General features: G+C 43.4%; 1 protein-coding gene and 1 long non-coding RNA gene across 3 annotated transcripts in view; one reads left to right on the top strand and one right to left on the bottom strand.

The window, feature by feature from the left end:
- LOC144762824 (lebercilin-like) overlaps nt 1-19,393 on the top strand; it is a 2,038,162-nt gene that overhangs the window by 1,351,093 nt on the left and 667,676 nt on the right. The window lies entirely within an intron of this gene.
- LOC144762825 (uncharacterized) overlaps nt 13,260-19,393 on the bottom strand; it is a 159,631-nt gene continuing 153,497 nt past the window's right edge. Inside the window, exon 3 of the long non-coding RNA XR_013596145.1 lies at nt 13,260-13,619. This is a non-coding gene — a long non-coding RNA (uncharacterized LOC144762825). The remainder of the gene's footprint in view (nt 13,620-19,393) is intronic.

The following is a 19,393-nucleotide window of genomic DNA, read 5'->3' as shown; positions in this document are numbered from 1 at the left end:
GCGTTCCGGCGCAAGGGAGGGCGTTCCTGCGCAGGAACGCACCCTAAAAGTGGCTGAGGGAAATCTACAAGATTTCAATCAGTCACTTTGAGGACAATGATGCGTGACTCAAACCCTGCGCCTGCTTGAAGCAGACGTACGGCTTGACGCAGCATTGGGGAGATAGGGCACCCCAGAGCATTGCTGGAGCTGCGCCATCGTTGCGACGCAACTCCAGCAATGCGCCGCCTTTACGGCACAGATGCGTAACGCTTCGGTGACGTTTTGGGCCCATGGTTCGCCACATTGTAAATACGGCGCACCATGGGTTGTGGTGGCGTGGCGCACAATTACTGGCGCATCCCTGCTACTTTGCAGGGATGCGCCGGTAATGAAAAATCTGACCCTTAGTGTCTAGCATTACGCAGTTCTTTAAACTACACTCATACATAATTTCACAGGCCAATGAAATGAACACAAAATCGAAAACAAATAAGCATAGTAGCAACGCTACTGAGAAGGAGAGCAGTGCACCTGAAATGCACAGAAGATTTTGAAATATAATTTACCTACAATGTAAGCAGCAGCATTATTGCTCTTGCTAAAAAACAAAAATTTGCAATATAAACACAGAGCAGGAGAAAACAGAGTAGTAAAGAAATAGCTACTACTAGTCACCAAGCCCGGGGATCTCAAGGCCGAGCAGGTCCAGCAGATCGCGTTCCCGGTCCAGGAGATCCGTCCAACGGTGGGTGGCCTGGTTGTAGGTGCGCCGGACCCGAGAGTGTTGGTACATTGCCCGGCACACCTTCTCCTACCGCTTCTGGCGCTCCCGGATCCTGTACCCGCTAGCGATCCTGCCGCCTGCCATGATGGTCCTGGGGAGGCGGCGCTGAACATAAAAAACTAGTGCGGCCACCTACTCCGCGCTGAAGATCTCCCGGGCTGTGACATTCTCCCCCCTCAAACGCCCGCACGGGAACCGGGCACAGGGTGCGGGACCCTTCCCCTTCTCAGGATGCTTCCCGGCTCCCTTTACCATGGTCTGGGCAGAAAGGAAGCTAAATAATAAAGAAGAAATAGAATAGGGAAGAAGAAAAGAAAAGAGTTTAAAAAAGTAGTTTAAAATTAACCAAAAGTAGCAGAAAACACAAAAATATAGAGCTAGAAAAATAGAGGGATAGATAATAAGTAAAATAGATTAAAAAAAACTTCAAACAAGCAAAGGATGGCAGAGATTCAGAGAGGATACAGAAAGCGTGCCCAGTACCATAGCAATGAATGAGAAACAAGATGGCCGCGCCCGTTCACGACCGCGTGGGTAAGTTCGCGCAAGATTTTCCTCACGATCACACGCGAAATTGTACTAGCGAGCCGCACACTTTGCGAGATTACACATAGCGCCCGGAAACGGAAATACGTCACGCAAACAAGATGGCCGCGCCCATGTACGACCGCTAGGGTAACTTCGCAAACGTTGCGCTACAAGAGGCTTGCAAACACGCACAAAATCACGCGAACAAACACGCCGCAAAAAAAACTAATCGTGTATTTGCACGAATTCGCGGCTTCCGAAATCGATCTCGCACGAATTCGCGCCCCGCGAATCACGCGGAATTGCAGAAAAGCGATTTTTGCAAAACTGAAAGCACTCAGCAGGTGCAAAAGTTCTATCTTAACATTAGTAACCATTCACTCTAGTGCTTCCTGAGGGGCCTATTTGCAACTATTCTATGACCCTGCTCTGACCCTCACAGCAGGCTCATAGAATAGCTACAAGTAGGCCACAAAGGTCCTGTGAAAAAAAATTGCACTGCAACAGAAAGCAAATTACATATAAGGAAGCAGGTGCCAGCCAGACTGGAAGTTTAAATTCAGTGACACATTAATCAACCCCAAATTAATTCATGTCAGTTGAAGCAGGGCAGGTGTGCTTGATTTTTTTCACCCCCATAATCTACAGTGATAAACCAACCAGAGGGTGGCAGTGATGTACCAGAGGGTGGCATGGGTGTACCAGAGGGTGGCAGTGGTGAAACAGAGGGTGCTGTGAACCTGTGATGATGAACTAGACGTAGAAACAACATAGTCGCGGCCGTTGCGAGCCGACAAGTAAGTTCGCATTGGCGAACAGGTACACAATCCTCGCGAACTGGCAGAAACCCTTGCGAACACAAAAAATAATCCGCAAATTCGCGAGAGTTCGCGGATTTTGCGGATTGCGAATCCGTAAATACGCAAGTTCGCGGATTGCCAATTCGCAAAATCCGCCCATGCTTAGTTCTGATGTGCTTTTGCATGTTGAGGTTCTTGAGGTTCTTGCCCAGAGATTTTGCTGAGTCAATGAATTGTGAAGTGCAGTTGAGGGCTGTAAACTGTTTCAGCCATTCTTTGATGATCGAGAGAGATGATCCCTGAGGGACCTCGAGTGATATCTGCGTGGTCTGAGATAGAGAGTGATTAAGTTTGACTCTTTGAGATCTGTTTAGGAAATAGGAGGAGAACCTGTTAAGGACTGGTCCTGTTAGGCCCATATGATGTTCCAAAAGTTCTAGGAGACTTGTGTGCTTAACTGTGTCAAATGCTGAGGATAGATTAAGGAGGATTAAGAGGCAAGCTTGGTTCTGATCCAGCATTTTTAGTGCATCATCCACAATGTGTGTCATAGCTGGTTCGGTGTTGTGTCCTGCATGGAAATCAGATTGAAATCCGCCTAATGGATGGAAATGGTCGATGTGGTTACAGAGTTGCGTGTGGACATATTTTTCAAGAGTTTAGCCAGGGTAGGGATATTGGAAATAGGTTGGTATGTCAGTTTGGTCAGCTTTTGCCTTTTTCAGAATGTGGGTTACTTAATTGGATTTTAGGCAGTCAAGATGGACCCTTGAAGGAGGGAGACATTAACAATCTTGGTCTAGATAGGGAGTATTGCATGAACCATTTCCTTGAAGAATTTGGAGTGGAGCGGGTAATTGAAATAGATTGAGGGTTTCAACCTAATCAGGATTTTGTGAATGGTGTCTTCATCGAAGGTTCTAAAGGAGTTCCATGAGGCATTGTTTTTGGGGAAAAGGCTGCGAGAGCACACTGGAACAGGAAGCTTGGGAGGAGGAGATCTATTTTACCATGTTGAAAGGCAGAGCACAAGCATTTTACCACTGGCTAGCAGGTATAAAGCGTGCAGAGTTCAATAGCCAGCAAAAATAGAGTACAGCAAAAAGGGAAAAAAACAGGTGACCCTGCCGAAAGGGGAAATTTCCAACAGAGTGTGTTTTTATTCTTCTTGTGGGCCAGGAGAGGCTTCAGTTACAATGCCACTCTCTCCTAAGAAGCAGAATCTCTTCAGATGACATAAATGTTAACTGAATTTATCACCTTTATCTAAAACTTAAAGCATCAAAATTGGATTTCCATGGGACTTTCTTTTAAAACACCCTTTGTCAAAGTTTGTTACATGTGGCGCAATGTTTCCCTCCCGTGGTTCAGCCTTGTGACCCAGTTAGAATTATGTTTTTGCCTAAATCATTGTTCCAAGCATTACCTCTAAGCATGGATCAAGCATTGTTTAAAAGACAATCTAGAATCTCGACTAGAGCAGTCTGTGGCCTGACTAGCTGTGTTGGCCAGGCCTTCCTAATTTGAGATGGCACTACCATGTAGCTCAACTCAGATTTCTCGAGGAGTGCGCGAAAGTGGAACCAAACATTGGTGCTTTTTAGTAGGGGTGGGCGGACTTCGCAGAGTCCTTTTACGCGGAAATCCGCAGAGTCGAAAAAAACTCTGCTGCGTTACGCGCCATTCCACTTGCAGCAGAGTTTGCCGGCGCACCCATCTACAGTGCATTAGGGCCGCGGAGTGCATCCGCGTGCTCCAAAATTGCGCGTGAATGGCAATATGTGGTTCTCAAGTGTGTTCCCGCATTCTACGTCGTGCGCGAACAGCACCACGCGGTCTGCATGTGCACGGCCATCTTGTTTTTCTGCCCTCTGTTATGCTGCTAGGCCTAAATTTAATCTGTACTTTTCTACCCCTAATTTTTTTTTTTCATAACAGTGTGCGTCTTTGTGTTTTTGTATTTTACGTTTTTGTGTAAAGGTTTTCATGTTTTGACTTTATTTCCTCTTCTTTCCTTCTTTCTTTCTTCTTTACTTTCCCTTTATTTTCTTTCTTATTATTTCCCCACCCAGCGCAATGGCAGAGGGGTGACTTACAGGCGTGAACCCCGGCATTCTTTGAAGCGGAGAAGGTGACAGCACCAGTTTCTTTTGTGCAGCAGCACCTCCCCTCTATGCTGGTAGCAGACGGCAGGCCCAGGAGTGGCTACCCCTGCTGGAGCATCAGCGTTGCTGGGGATCTGCTCGACCTGCTAGGCATTGGGATTCTGGGGCTCGTGAGTGTTAATTATTTGTTGTGTTTGTGTTCTACAGTGCTGCCTTTTTCTCTAAATAACATGCTGCTCACACTCAGAGGTAAGTTATGTTTAGTTTACGCTGGTATATTATTGTGTGATCCATTTTCTAGTTTCTGCTAGGCAGGTGCTGAGCTCTACCTAATCGCACTGAACAAGCGCTCACTTTGGCTAATTAATTAAGAAGCCATTGCAGACTGTTCTCCTGTCACTATAGAGAATCACTGAGTAGCTGGTTCTCTCAGTGACTTTGTTTATGTAGCTCGTACAGTTGCAAGTTTTTTATTTTGAATTCACAGTGATGTGAATTATGCATCTATGCATTGCAAAAAAGGGAGACTGAATTGACTCATCAAAGATGTTGAGAAATAGTATTAGATAGACTCAAAGATCATTTACTGCGATACATTAGTTAAAAATGTAGTTTTTGTTAAGGAGAATTGGAATATGGATTTAACAACAGTCGATAGAAGTGTCAAAACTAGTAGTACTGTAGGTGGGCTGTTTTAGCAACTGCGTTTGCTTTTCATAAAACATTTTGTGGGGATTATTAACAAAATCACTAATGTATTTTTATTTATCTTCTTAATTTCTTTCATCAGCACCCAAGGGCAAGAAGAAGTACTTTTCTGAGGGTCAGGGAGCAGCTGGTCAGCCAATGCCGACCATCAGTGCCGCTGCTGAGGGCTCTTCTGAACCTATTAAGTGCTTTTATGATTGTTGTGGACTTCTTAGGGTAGAATCATGGGGTATTTGAATGTTGGTGTTATCTCTCATGAAGATTCAGATAGCAGGCCCAAGTAAACTAGTATTTTAAATAAAAATCATCATGTATGTTTCTTGAGGTTTATTTTTCCTGCTTATACCTAGCTCTAACACAGTCCAGTTCATGATAGAGTGGCCATGGTCAGCATGGACCGCCCCCTCCCCCGAATGTAGTGTACTGCAGACTCATTCATTTATAGTACCGTATCCCAGCAGTTTGCCATGACAGTGCAGCAAGGCTGGAAAGAAAGTATGAGGTCCCACTGAATTTGGGGTTGTTTAATTCTAGCCACACAGATCATTGGTGATGCCGATCCCAGTGCCGCTGTAGGAGGAAACAGGTCAGTTGGAAGGGAAGAAGCGGCAGCAGGGACGGGCACTGGTAACTCGCATAATTTCTTGCAATTACTATGCTCACTAGCCATTGCCATGGCGTCGCTCGCAGTCATCAAAAATTACCTTGAAGTTAATCCCCCCCAGCTTTACCAGCCACAGCGGTGGTTGAGTTATTATGGCCTCTATTATCTGCAATGCAGCACAATCTCATATAATTAGCCTTGATGGCTTGAGGGAGACATGAAAAATGTCAAGTAACTTAAAAGAAAGGAAATGGTATATGAGTGAAATGGTGAGTGCGTGAAAGGGTGCACGGTGGGTAAAGGGATGGATAGGCGAAAGAATGGTTTGAAGAAAGGGTTGCTATTGAATGGGTAGATAATACATTGGAAATTTTGGTAAAAGACTGGATGGGAAAAAGTAAAGCTTAATCATGGTGGCTATGGGTAAATTAGAATGAAAGGATGAATGAATATTTTGATTGTTTGGACGAATAAGCAAGGCAGCTCTTCTTCTCATGAGGAGCATACTGCTGCTCACCTACTCTGCTTACTTGGTTTATGTAGGGTTATCAATATCATTCAAAGCTATTTTTCTCAGTGAGTGTTATTTATTTGTATTCTTTGTTTTACTCTCTGGACTCCCTGTATTTGTTAAGTGAGCCAGATCTATCCTACCTATCATTCATCATCTCCCCGCCAAGCCCATGGCATTTTGGCCAGCTATGACCGAAGTGCAGTATGGGTCAATCCATTCATGTCTGCAGTATTGTCTGCGTAATGTGCGTCTGTTTCATTTATTGCAGCATTTACAATGTTTTTATGCATTGCAAACCAAACACACAAGGTGTTTTGTCCCTTTCCCCACTCAGTCACCTTTTAGTACTTCACTCCTTTATTTTTTCTTAAGTTCTTCCGTCCCAGCCTACCAAATTGGAAAATCCATTCTTGGCATGTGTCACATTTCATGCAATACCCATGTGAAGTGATTCTAAAACATATTTCATGGTTTCCCATAAGCAATTTAATTTACACTTGTTCAGGTTTTTCCTTTTTGAATTGTACCGTGACTGAATAAGTCAAAGATGATGAATCGATGATCAGTGTAGTAGCCCCTCTATTATATATATATAAAAAAGCTCTACTAGGGTACCTCTCTAATCCCTCTACCCTTTCCCCTGCAGTAGAGAAAATCAAGTTTCCTTTCCTTGGTTACTGCCCAGCAAATGAATTTGTTGAAAATACGTGGTGGCAGGCAAGGCCACAGAGCACAGTGGGAATGAGTGCATGATTTGATGTCAAGTTTGGCATATGGGATACACAGTGACGTATGTGACAAATAAAATCAATCTAGACCTGTACTGCAGTCCATTAGATTCATTTCCCTCAACGTCTTCTTCCGTCAGAAAGGATAATATATTAATATCTGAATTTCATACATGAATTGTGTGACTGATGTAGTATTTTATTTATTATTTATCTGCCTCTTTGGAGACAGGGTAGAGAGAGAAATGCATTTGACGAAGAGCATAGCCATTGGAATAAAAAATAGATAATTATCAACTACCACTGCAGACAGTAGCAAACTAGCAGAGGCACTGGCTAGCAATGAGCAACGCTTCATTATTTTAGCAGCACACATAACTTGTACTTCATATAGTGCATAATGCCATTCAATGAGAAGTAATTTATTTTTCGACTCAAAGTGTCTCACTTTGTTTATAGTTACTTGAAAATCCTTTGTGAGAAAAACAATTTTAAAAAAATCTTCTGATGTTATTCTCTGCCTGTTAATACTTCTCTGACACACAGTCAGTGCTTTTTTATGTTTGGCATCATGTGTGGGTAAAACATAAGATTGGCCCTGGGATTCTCCTAATCATAATCACATCAAATAATTTCAAATGGCCATAGGGGATCAGCAAAGTACTGCTGCTGTGCCACCCAGTAATTTTAAACAATTGTTTGCACAGATCATTATTCACAATTTGTCTTTTTTGCTTTTCTCAATATAGCTGCTCCTGCTGGTTCAGCCGGAACACCCAACAGGCAGGAGATTGAGGCCCGTTTGTGGTGGCAGAGGCTGGAGCGTATCCAGCTAGAATACTGGCAGCTGGTGGTCCTGAAAGAGGAGGAGGAGGACATTGATGCACAACAGTCGGGTCCCCTCAGCCTCCAGCCTCCTGGCCATCCCATTGCAGGTGCCGCCACCAGTCAACTGCTGCCATTCCCATCACACTGGCAACAGGCCATTGCTGCGCTGCATCCTGTAGAGGCTGGCACCATCAAGGGCCTGCTCACCACAATGGAGCAGAGCCTGGACCGACATACATTATGCTCTCTTCTATCCCTTTTAAAAGACATTGTTTTGATAGGAAGGATTTGATGTTTGTTGGGGCTGGGTGGAGAGGATGGTAAGGAAGTTGGGATTGGAGAGACTTTTTCTTGGACATTTTGAGTTTTGGGGCATGGGTCAGGTTTGTTTGGGAGCGGTGTAGGCATGTTGTTTGGCTGGAGAGGGTGGGTTTCTTTCTAAGTAAATAAATGGGAAAACTATTTTTAATATAAATGTATGCCTGAAGTAGTTTCTTTTACTTTTGCTTTGCACTGCTGCCTTCAAGCAGTTCTACGTAGATTGTTCATGTGCTTATAACTCAAGAGAGAGCATATCTCTTAGTTTTAGAGTCCAGGCTTATACTTCTCTGACTATCTTGACCATTATGGGGAATGCTGCCTTGATGACCTATATTGTGTAGAACTATCTAGATAAAAAAAACAGTAGCAGTTAATTTATTTCCTACTAAGTTACATCCATACTAGCTGTCTTACCTGAATATACATGCAGCAATAACAGAAAAGGCATCACAACATCACAAGCAAGATCCCAATTCGAATTCCACCCGGGTGAGCTCCAACTGTAGAATAGATCTGAATGATTGGTTGATTATCGTAGGCAGCAAAATGGAAGTAGAAAGACTAAGTAAGTGGATTATATATTTCTCAAAGATTTTTAAAAAATTGATACCACCCGAGTACTACATGATAACACAATGAAAATGCCTGATTGTGCTAAAAAAAGAAAAAATAGCAACACTAGTAAGATTTGGCTAATGTGGACCTAGCAGTATTATTTGTGAAAGCCTCATGTTATAAAAAAAAACTGACTCAAAGTCTGGAGTGGACAAGCTTAGGTTAGGCGTTTACTGTTAAGCAACTCAAGACCTGAATGATTATGCTGACTACTGATATTCTTCATCTTTTATCTAAAACAAAATGGATCATTTTTAATGTGTGGGTATGTAATCCATTCATAGTGTAATTTAAGCCACACCTCAATAAATCACACAGCTCTGGGGAAGTTGGTTTGGGGTTTGATGAATGGGTGGGTAATGGGATTTGAGGAAAGGTTTGACAAAGACAAACACTACAAGGCCAACATTCTTCTGGGCAATAGGCAGCAGCACATAATTCGCCATGAATCTGTTGTCAGAAGGAATCAAAAGAATCAGTATGACAGAGTGCAGATAAATGCATTGCAAACAGTCCTTCTGCCCCCGAGACCCAAAAAGGTGGGACAGCATAAATCTGACACAAAAATGAATACCAGATGGGGAACGGGGAGTTCCTACACTATCAACAGCTCAAGTGTGCCCTACACAGACACCTGACTCCAGGGGACGAGCTACCAGAATATGCCCCGCTGGAGGATAGATTGCTTCTGGACCCTATGATTGACGAGGCGATCTCCCTCACATATAGAAAACTTGTCAATAATGTTCTGGACATATTGGGGCCCTTGCGAGAAAAATGGGAGTCGGACCTGGGACTGCTGGAGGATGATGATTGGGGGGAGGCCTTACAGTGCCCCCGGGAAGTGGCGATTCGGGCTAGGTTCAGGCTCATCCAATTAGGCATCCTGCATAGATCATACACCCCGCGAACCACGCAATACCTGATAGGTTATGCAGACTCTCGCTTTTGTCTACGTGGGTGTGGGGAGGAGGGGACCTTCTTCCACATACTGTGGGACTGCGCTAGGATTAGGGAGTATTGGTCCAGACTGACAGGCATCATGTCGGAGGTGGTGGGAGCTAAGGTTCCGCTTGAGGCCAGATGGCATGTTTTAGGAGTCACAAGTGACATCACCTGGCCGAAATGGGACAAAGTGTGGTTAGCCCTGGCTAGTATGGTGCCCAAGAGAAATATCGCAAGGTTGTGGGGCAGTGATCTGACACCTACGGTGGAGGAATGGGAGCGGGATCTGGATTGGTGTCAGCGTGCAGAAAAGGTGATTTATAAAAGTCGAGGTTGCCCTAAGAAATGGGAGAGAATATGGGCAGCTTGGAGGAGGTATAGAGGGGATTGGATGGACTCACAGACGAATGAAGAGACGCCATGAGGGGGAATCAGTGTGAAACTTCTTGCTATAGGTCTGTGTCCTTAACATTGGGGGCCTGTGACGCCCGTCCAGTATTGGATTCCTGGGGGTATGACTGTACTCTGGAGTGGTGCTGTATTGTCCTGATGGAAGGGGGGGAGTGGGTGGGGGTGGTGTTCACTATGTGTAGGACTTGATGGGTCAACATTGGGTTCCACTGGGGCTGTGACAGTGTTTGGTGAGAGGGACTGTTGTGGTTTGTGGGCTTAGCCTTTTTAATGCAGCTGTGGGTGATTTTTATTATTGTCAATGAATTCCTGTTGCTAACTGATGTGCAATGTTATGGAGCTGGTTATTTCAATAAAAAGATTTTTTTTTAAATCTGACACAAAAATAATAATGTTCCTCTTGCTAATTTTTTTGTTTTTTTTGCAAAGAAAAGACTACGTTTAATGAGATTTTTTTATTTGATTTCTGTGAGGCATTGACATACTTAGCCTGGCAAGGAAAGTTTGTCCTCAAACTCAAGTGGTTCACCCAGAGGTTGGTCAGCTAACACATTTAATTCAATTTCGGACCAGTCACCCTCCTACTCCTCCTGCGCTGCTGTTTCAGGAACAGTGTCATTGTGTGGTATAAAATGTTGGTTCATTTTGATCAAAGTCAATCTGACAATTTGAGGTGAGAGACTGGTCCTTCTCACTGTTTCAACTGCACCAATTGCACTGAACACACGTTTAGCAGACACACTGGCAACAGGACAAGCCAGATACTTGGCTCATCTTCCCATACCATTACATCAATATATTATGATCCACGTAGACCTCTTTTGGATCATCTAGATACTCCTGGACCATCCTGTGGATGGTTATTGGTGATGCCACTTGCTCAACCTGTTTTGGCATTGCCTTTGCACCGGATTTGAGCCCAGCCAATTGAAAACAATACAATGCAGTGGTAGGGTCCGATCCTTCTGATGCTGTTGTTTCTGGTGCTCTGGTTGATGGTGTTGGCTGCTATGAGACAAGATTGTCCTCTCTGCAAGTTGAAGGAGGCACCCCAGAACTAGGGGGTGGGGCTCGAAGTTCCAGCCATTCTTCTTCCAAGACTCCGGCTTGCTCTACAATCCACCTCTTATATTTTAAAACATCCCCTTCGGAAAAAGGAATCAAAGTGAGCAGAATTATTTTGTACTGTGGGTCAAGTGGTGTGGTACATATATTCTCTTTGGACTCGATGATGTCATGTTGCAGCCTTATATTAGAAGCGAAGCAAAGGTCTAAGGTCTCAACGCAGGCATGCACTTCTGTGTTTTCATTCACAAATGCGTGGCGAACCTTTCAGATGCCTTCTTTACCTGGTCTTGTAGGAGATGCAAGAGCAGGTAGGTTGGCCCATCACACTGTCCTCCTTGCTAATTTCCCCTGTGAAAGCCCCAAAAGTGAGTAGCATCTGTGTCAGGAATTTTACTAGGACCTATTTGTCCACATCCATCGTCAGAGCTTTCCCAACTCCATTCCCTCCTCTTTAAATTAGTCATTAATCTGTTTGCACTACTCAAACAGATGTTGCAGCATGTAAAAGGTGGAGTTCCAGAGTGTTGGCACCTCCGTATCAGGGCTTTAACTGGTGCTTTATTATTATGCTGAATAATCAGCCACTGCTTCTGGGCTTTAAACGAATGTCGGAAATGAATGCAGATTCTTCTGCAGGTGGTGAGTATGTTGCTAACTATGTCTTCCTTTTTAAGAAAGTCTTACACCACCAAGTTGATGCAATGGGCCAAACATAGAACCCTGAAATAGCCTCCGTCTAACATGGCCTTGACTATTTTACTACCATTGTCTGTGGCAACAAATCCAATTTTCTGGGTCTCAGCCATTCTGGATCTTAGCCATTCATGTATCTTGCTTGTTAAATTCCTCCAAGATGTTTACAGCTGTGTGTGATTTCTCCAGCGCAAACATGACCACTGATGCATGCCGCCAAACGCTCTCAAAACTTGCTTCAGGGCCAGGACTTGAAGATATCTTTTGCTTTACCCTTGCAAAAGAGATCCAGTGTGCAGTGATGCACATGTAATCAGTCGCCTGACAACTGGTCCACATGTCAGTCGTCAGGTGAATTGTGTGACCAACACTTTGCGGCAAAACTTGTCCAACCAACTGCAGCACATCGTGATGCAGCACTGGAACAGCCACTCTTGCAAAATAGGGCCTACTTGGTACCTTCCATTTTGGGCAGATGGCTGCCACAAATTCTAACAATCCCACAATTTTTGGCAGCTTCCCTTTCTACAAACATGCGGTTAGGTGGTTTTGCTCATAGGGCCCCTCCTGCCTAAATGTGCTTGTAATAGTAGCCAGGATTTTCTTCTTTTCTTGGGGCACTGAAGGCATATTTTGAGAAGTCGGTAAGCTCAATGTGTCTACATCTCACTTGAGTCTTCTTGTGCCATTGTGAAGTCACTGAGGTGGGTGAATTTGCTGGTACACTGGACAGGGCTGCTTTACGTGGAGATGTCACCCTCTTCTTCCTCATCATCACCTTCCACCATGATTGGACTTGTAGCTGATGTTCTCCGGCTTTCCCCACCACCACCACGTTCAGCAATTTTTTTAAGGGGCTCCTCCCACTTGATTGTGTGGTGTTTTTTCATATATATATCAGTACCATAATATGTACCATGCTTACCTTGACGAACATTTGTGTGACAAATGGTGCATACTGCAGTGTGCCCCCCCCCTTTGCTAACTGTAAAAAAAAGTCCCAAACTTGGGAGGAGTACTTTTTTTTACTGGGCCACTGCCAATGCCTGAAGAAGAACTGGAGGTAGGAGGGGATTGTCTTCAATTCCTCTCTGCTTCTCCTGAGGAAGGGTTAGGTGCAGGTCTCAGCTGGGGCTTTGCAAATATGGGAGCTGGTGGCGATGCTACCTGTGCTACATCCCATAGAGCTGGTTGAATAGCAATGTCAGATTCCTCTGTGTCACCTTCTACCATGACTACCCCATCATCATCCTCTTCATCCAATCCATAAGTCTAGGTCTTTCTGGAACTTTTCTTTTCCCTTGCCTCTCCGGTTGTCTCCTGGCCTCTGTTGGGATCTACTCCATGTCTCTATCATCATCATCAGAAGTGATGCTTGGATAAGATGATGCAGTAGTACTCTTCCTTTTCCTGGCTGGAGATCTGGGAGCCAATGATTCTAAAAGAAGAGGTTCAACTTCTTGCTCGGAAGAAAGCTCAAACTCCTGTTCTGCTTAAGCATCAGACAAATGCACAATTGCTTGCTGCGACTGCTGTCCACTTTGCTGTGTTCCCTGAAACGATTGTGTACTACTTTGAGAAATAGAAAATCTTAATTCACCATCACTACTCGTCGTCGTCAACATGATTGCACTGGCTGCCTCAATGAAAGACATGGTCCTGAGCTTAGGTTGGGGGGGTGGTGCTGTTGATGCAGGAGTGCTGCTCTCAGCTTGCTCGCCAGAGGATGGTGCAGCAGGCACAACTTTCCTGAAAATGGTGGCGGTCGGCACATAAGTGGTGGAAATCTGCTTCTTCTGCTCCCCACTAACCACTTTCTAGGCAGCACCTTGCTTTTGGGTCATCTTGAAGCTATCAGTTGGCAGAGGCACTTAGCTTCACAACAAGCCGAAGGGATGACTGTTTTGCATAGTCAGTCACGCATCACGTCATGCACAGGCCTTCTGTGTGGCAGTACTGTGGGTGATGTCTCTTCTCTTGTGCACCTACAAGCAAACAAACAAGAAAAACATCAGTGAAACGTGGCATTGTTGCAGTTCAAGTAGGAGTAGAAACAAACAATATTATTTAGGTCGGTGACTTAGCAATAATACAGTCTAACTATCAATTGTAAAATCACCACCCCAACACACTTTTATTGTGTGCAGTACACTCAGGAAGGATCAGAAAGAGCGACAACAATAACATACAGATGTAACTTTTTGCTTTATGTGCACTCAGGGATGTGGCACTCAGGGAGGTGCAGGTAAATAATCCTTAGACAATGAATGGTGTTGTGCAGTGCACCTATTTCAGTCATGCAGTGGATGACAGATGTTAGGAAAATGGAAATCAGTTTTTTAGATGAGAATAACAACAACAAAAAAACATTTGCAATGCAATAGGTCTCGCATTTTTAAGAGTTTAATATGCTGGCATTGTAAATGACAATGCCATATATTTTTGTGTGTTGAATATCTGTAGTTGGTGCGTAAACATGCACTTTGTAATGATGGTTGTTGCTTACGAGAAGACAAGGCTGGCAGCAAATGCGTCTCGTTTAAAAGTCATGTCACTTTTATTCAAAACCTCCAAATTTATAGGTGGCCAATGATCTCGTAGTGTAATATAAGCGGGTGTGTAGACTGTGATGGAGCAATCTAAATCTAGAATGATCATATTGTCCAACAATTCCACGCTTTTCATATCTTCTGGAGCGGTCTATGGTAGTTCCACCTCTTGCTAATTTGCATTTCACACACATAACATTTGCCTATTTGATCAGCAGGATTATGAAAAATCCACTGAATCTGTGATTCATATCTAATCCGCCCTTAACCCCAATAGCACTCCTCTAGTTAATCACTAACTAAGCAACAAGGCTAATATAGAGACCACTTGGCAACATCTACAGGTTGAATTGTGAAGATGGCAAGCATGTTATAGTTTAAGACAAAAACGCATCAATTTAGGTATAATTTTTACACCACATATAGCCATTGAAATTAGATGAATTATACACTCCCGTTCAGGCCTTTAAAGTTCAAGTTGAATTTTTCAGCAGGGGAAGATTTCAGAGAGAAATGACACTTGTATATGCTCCCATCGCCTGATGGTGTAACAGAGACTCTCGGTCAATCTTAATCTGGAAGTTTATGCCAAATGGTTCTATACATGGCACTTACTGTAATCATAACTTCCAAAAACAGGATGCATTAGTATGTTAAACCCAGGAGGAGACCATTGCATCCTTGGTAACATGGAGTGATCTGGAAACCTTATTTTTGTTAACCTTCAGGAATGGACCAGAATAGTAAATCCCACTGCCACACATTCCTGGTACTCGTGTACTCCTATAATATTCTGAAGGACGGAGTCATCTAGTTTGAAGAAGTGTGCATCCCAGGGCATTGGTACATTGACTTGGAAGGTGGATGGCTGGCCTTAATATATTGTAGGATGTCTGCATCTGCAGTCCTGGGACTAGTACCCACCCGAGTATCGCGTCAAATACCAGGCCCCTCTACCTCGCTGATGGGAGGTTAAGTTCAAGGATTGTAGGTGGCAGGATTAAATAGGTTTTTCAATCTCTCATGTATGGATTATAATTCTGCAGAGAAAAATCAGGGTAGCCCGATGCAAAAGAAGTAACACTTTTTCCCTGCGCCTTGTTGCAGATGCAAGTACAGAGGCAAACAGGCCATTTGGAAAGCACACTGATTGTGCGTCACATTTGCAGTGCCGTGCTGTAAGAGTGTATTCTCATTCAAGCCACAGCTTTGAGAGTGGGGTGGCAATAGGGAGAACACAGGGATCCCTGGGGGTCCCAGGTGGGTGCATTAACACACTGCACCTGGCTGCCATGGGATCACTGCCCCCTATCCAAATTGCTGGAGGACCCTCTGCCCCGAAAGACGGACTGACAGTTTCCAACCACCTTTCAATGCTATGCTCCTTAAAGCACAGGCACAACTTGTTTGAGCCTGCAGTGGGAACAGAGGATCCAGTATGGTGCAAACCCAGTGTGTGCCAGGTGCATACTGCCTGGCAGATGAAACCTATGCACCATTTTACATAATTCTGCCCCATCTACTCCTAAGCGGGAGCCCTACCAACATTCTGCAATGGTGTGGTCTGATTTGTGGGTAGTTCAGTTAAAACAAGGTGGAAAAGTTTACTTTTGAGGATATTTCCTGATAGTTCTGTTTCAGTTCAAGGCATTTCAGTTTGAGAGCCGCCATTCTTAAGGATCTATCTCAGTTCTTCAGCCATTCAAAGGCTCGCGGTTTGCTCAGCGGTTACAGACTGTAGGTTTCAAGACGGTGCACATTGGTATGTATAACAATTTCTGCAGTGTCCCACAGCCACAATAGTCAATGATGAGGAAAAAATAATAAACTGGGCACTCATTGTCAGTCCTTAAAAAAAATCCATAATTACAGTCTGCATGGATTCGTAGAAAAAAAGTTAAACTTCCGGGGAAAGCCATATGAGAAGCATAAAACAACATATTTAAATGTTCGGCTCACCAAACTAAGATTGGACACCTTTGAAGTAATGAACCACAAGGTGGTGTACTTTCCATAACTGTGGAAAGAAGTTCACAGACCTAAGAACTAAACTACACTGTAAAACGAGCGGCGCTGAATAAAATAAAGGCGCGGCTCGTCAGACTGTTTTTGATCAACATTTTTAGCTTTTAGTAAGCAGCACAGCATGCTGCCTCTGCTGTGCTGCTTATTAAAAGTATAAAATATGATCAAAATTGTTTTTGGTGAGCCGTATCTATGTTGGGAGTGAGGCAATGCTTATGGAGATGAATGAAGGCATAAGGCAAGCTTGGCAATGTTTCTCTGTCCCACGCTCTGCAATGTTTCACGTGTCCCAGAAGAATAAGCCGTATGCAGTGCTTGCCCAACATTACAATTCCTTGATTTCCTTCTGTCTGAAAATGGAGATGGGGCTATCACAAGCAGATGGTAGGAGTAAAGAGAGGCCATCACACCCTGTACGGTGTGATGGCCGTCAAAAATTCTGTTTGAGTGGAATCGCCGGAAGGAGAGCTAAATACACAAAGGAGGGACTTTTACAGAAATACACCAAGAAGAAGCCAACATTTCTGAATGCCACAGATAGTAACCAATGGCAATCGGTGGGTTTGCCAAACTGCACTGAAGAGATATAACAGGTCAATCGAAGTCCAACTTAAAAATTAAATAGCAATTTTGTAAGAAAAGTTTATTTTAAGTTTTTTTTTTTTAAAGTTAAATTTAAATTTAAAAAAATCAAATAAAAAACCCTAAAAATGTAAATTAAACAAAATCAAAATAAATTACAAAAATATATACTTTAAAAAAAAGTCAAATAAAAAAATTACAAACATTAAATACAAAAATAAAACTAATAAATATTTAAAATTAAAACAACTAAAATCCCAAAATTCGAAATAAAAAAATTAAAGATAAATGAAATTATCCATAAGCATATTAATTTATTAAAGTGCTATCATTGTCAGCCATTCATGCAAGCCTATGGCAAATGGCCATACTGGCTGGAAGCACAAAATGTCTGCCAGCCAGTACAACATGGTCATCAACAACAACTAACACTGAGCAAGGAGGCATGATCATAATTTCAGGGAAGACAAGCAAACCTAGGGCAAAAGCACACTGGCTGGCTACACATGATGGCTGCCAGCCACATGGTCAGAACAACAACAACCAGCAAGAAGGCGTGGCCACAAACAAAGAAGACATGCAGGCCTATGGAGAAAACACACTGTCTGGCTACATAAAATGGCCACCAGCGACATGATCAGAACAACAACCAGCAAGGAGGCATTGTCACAAACAGAGAAGACATGCAGACCTATAGCAAAAACACTCTGGTTGACTACACAAAATAACCACCAGCCACATGGTTAGAACAACAACCAGCACAGAGGCATGATCACAAACAGAGAAGACATGCAGGCCTATGGCAAAGGCACACTGGGTGGCTACACAAATTGGCCTCCAGCCACATGGTCAGAACAACAACAACCAGCAAGGAGGCATGGTCAAAAGCAGAGAAGACATGTAGGCCTATGGCAAAAGTTAACTGGCTTACTACACGAAATGGCCGCCAGCCACATGGTCACAACAACAACAACAACCAGTAAGGAGGCATGGTCACAAGCAGAGAAGACATGTAGGCCTATGGCAAAAGTAAACTGGCTTACTACACGAAATGGCCGCCAGCCACATGGTCACAACAACAACAACCAGCAAGGAGGCATGGTCACAAACAGAGAAGACATGCAGGCTTATGGCAAAAGCACACTGGCTGGCTACACAAAATGGAAGCCAGCCACATGGTAATAAAAACAACAACTATCAAGAATGCATGGCCGGAAACAAAGAAGCCATGCAGGCCTATGGGTAAAGCACACTGGCTGGCTACACAAATGGCCTCCAGCCACATGGTCGCAAAACAGCAGCCTGCAAGAGGCATGGCCACAAACAGAGAAGACATGCAGCACCCATGGCAAAAGAACACTGACTGGCTACACAAAATGGCCGCCAGCAATATGGTCACAACAACAAGCAGGAGGCCTTGAAAACAAAGAACACATTCAGGCCAAGGATGGACACTGACGATACAAAATGGCCCCTGGCCACATGGTGTAATGAACAACAAAGGCAAATGGGAGCCTGTGGCAAACACACATACACACACACTGGCAAGACAAAAGAGGCATGAGAACACAGCATTAATTCAGCAATGACAAAAATGAAAATTAACAGGGCTAAAAATGTTTACAACAACACACATTCTCCAAAGGTATTACCTCACCTATGCACTGTTTGCAGGAAAATAAGTGAAATACCACAAAAAATACACATTTTGTATTTTAATCCAATGTTATCCATGGCCTAAATGATGTTTCAATTTAACAGACACCACAGAAACTGTTGCTTCATGCACCCATGAATATAGTTCAGGGCCTACTGGCTGAAAGGCCCATTAACAGAATTAGGGCCAGATGTAGGTAATCTCAATGTACCTATTCTTAAACACCGAATTTTACTGATTCGATATTTAAGAATAGGTCAATGGGATGTAGATGATTTTTAGAAAAAAATTACCGAATCGGTGAGATTCGGTAATTAAGAATCGGTATTTAATGATTCGGTATTTACCGAATCGGTAAATACTGAATCGGTAAATACCGAATCGGTAAATACCGAATCGGTAATAGGGGGACCCTTTCAAGAGTGGCAGGGTGTCACATTGACACCCTGTTGCACCCCTGAATAGTGCATGGGTGCACAAGTGGCACACATACATGCCCTAAGGTCATGTATGTCTGCCACATGGCACTGAATAAAAAGCAAAAAATTGCTTTTTAAAAGGAATTCGTTATTTACCACCAACTAATAGTTGGTGGTAAATAACAAATCCTTAAATGTAAGAAGCACTCACTTGAGTGCTCCCTACATTACGGATTTGGTAATTTACCGAATCGGTATTTTAAGAATTGGTAATTTACCGATTTCTTAAATTACGGATTCGGTAAATTACCGAATCCTGAAATGTGGCCTCCTACATCTGAAAAGCCTAATACCGGTCGGTAACGGCCGAAATTCGATAATTTCCGCCGTTACCGACCGGTATTAGGCTTCCTACATCTGGCCCTAGGCCACAAAGTTAATCAAATCAATATTGCAAATGTATTATAAAACGGGAAGAAAAGAAAATGTAGTAAACTGTGCAAAAATTAAATGCAAAAAATAACTAG

The sequence above is a fragment of the Lissotriton helveticus genome, chromosome 6 (genome assembly GCF_964261635.1).
Source record: "Lissotriton helveticus chromosome 6, aLisHel1.1, whole genome shotgun sequence".
Lineage (NCBI taxonomy): Eukaryota > Metazoa > Chordata > Amphibia > Caudata > Salamandridae > Lissotriton > Lissotriton helveticus.
The sequence above is the reverse complement of the archived record's forward strand: the minus strand, read 5'-3'. Positions and strand labels throughout refer to the sequence as shown.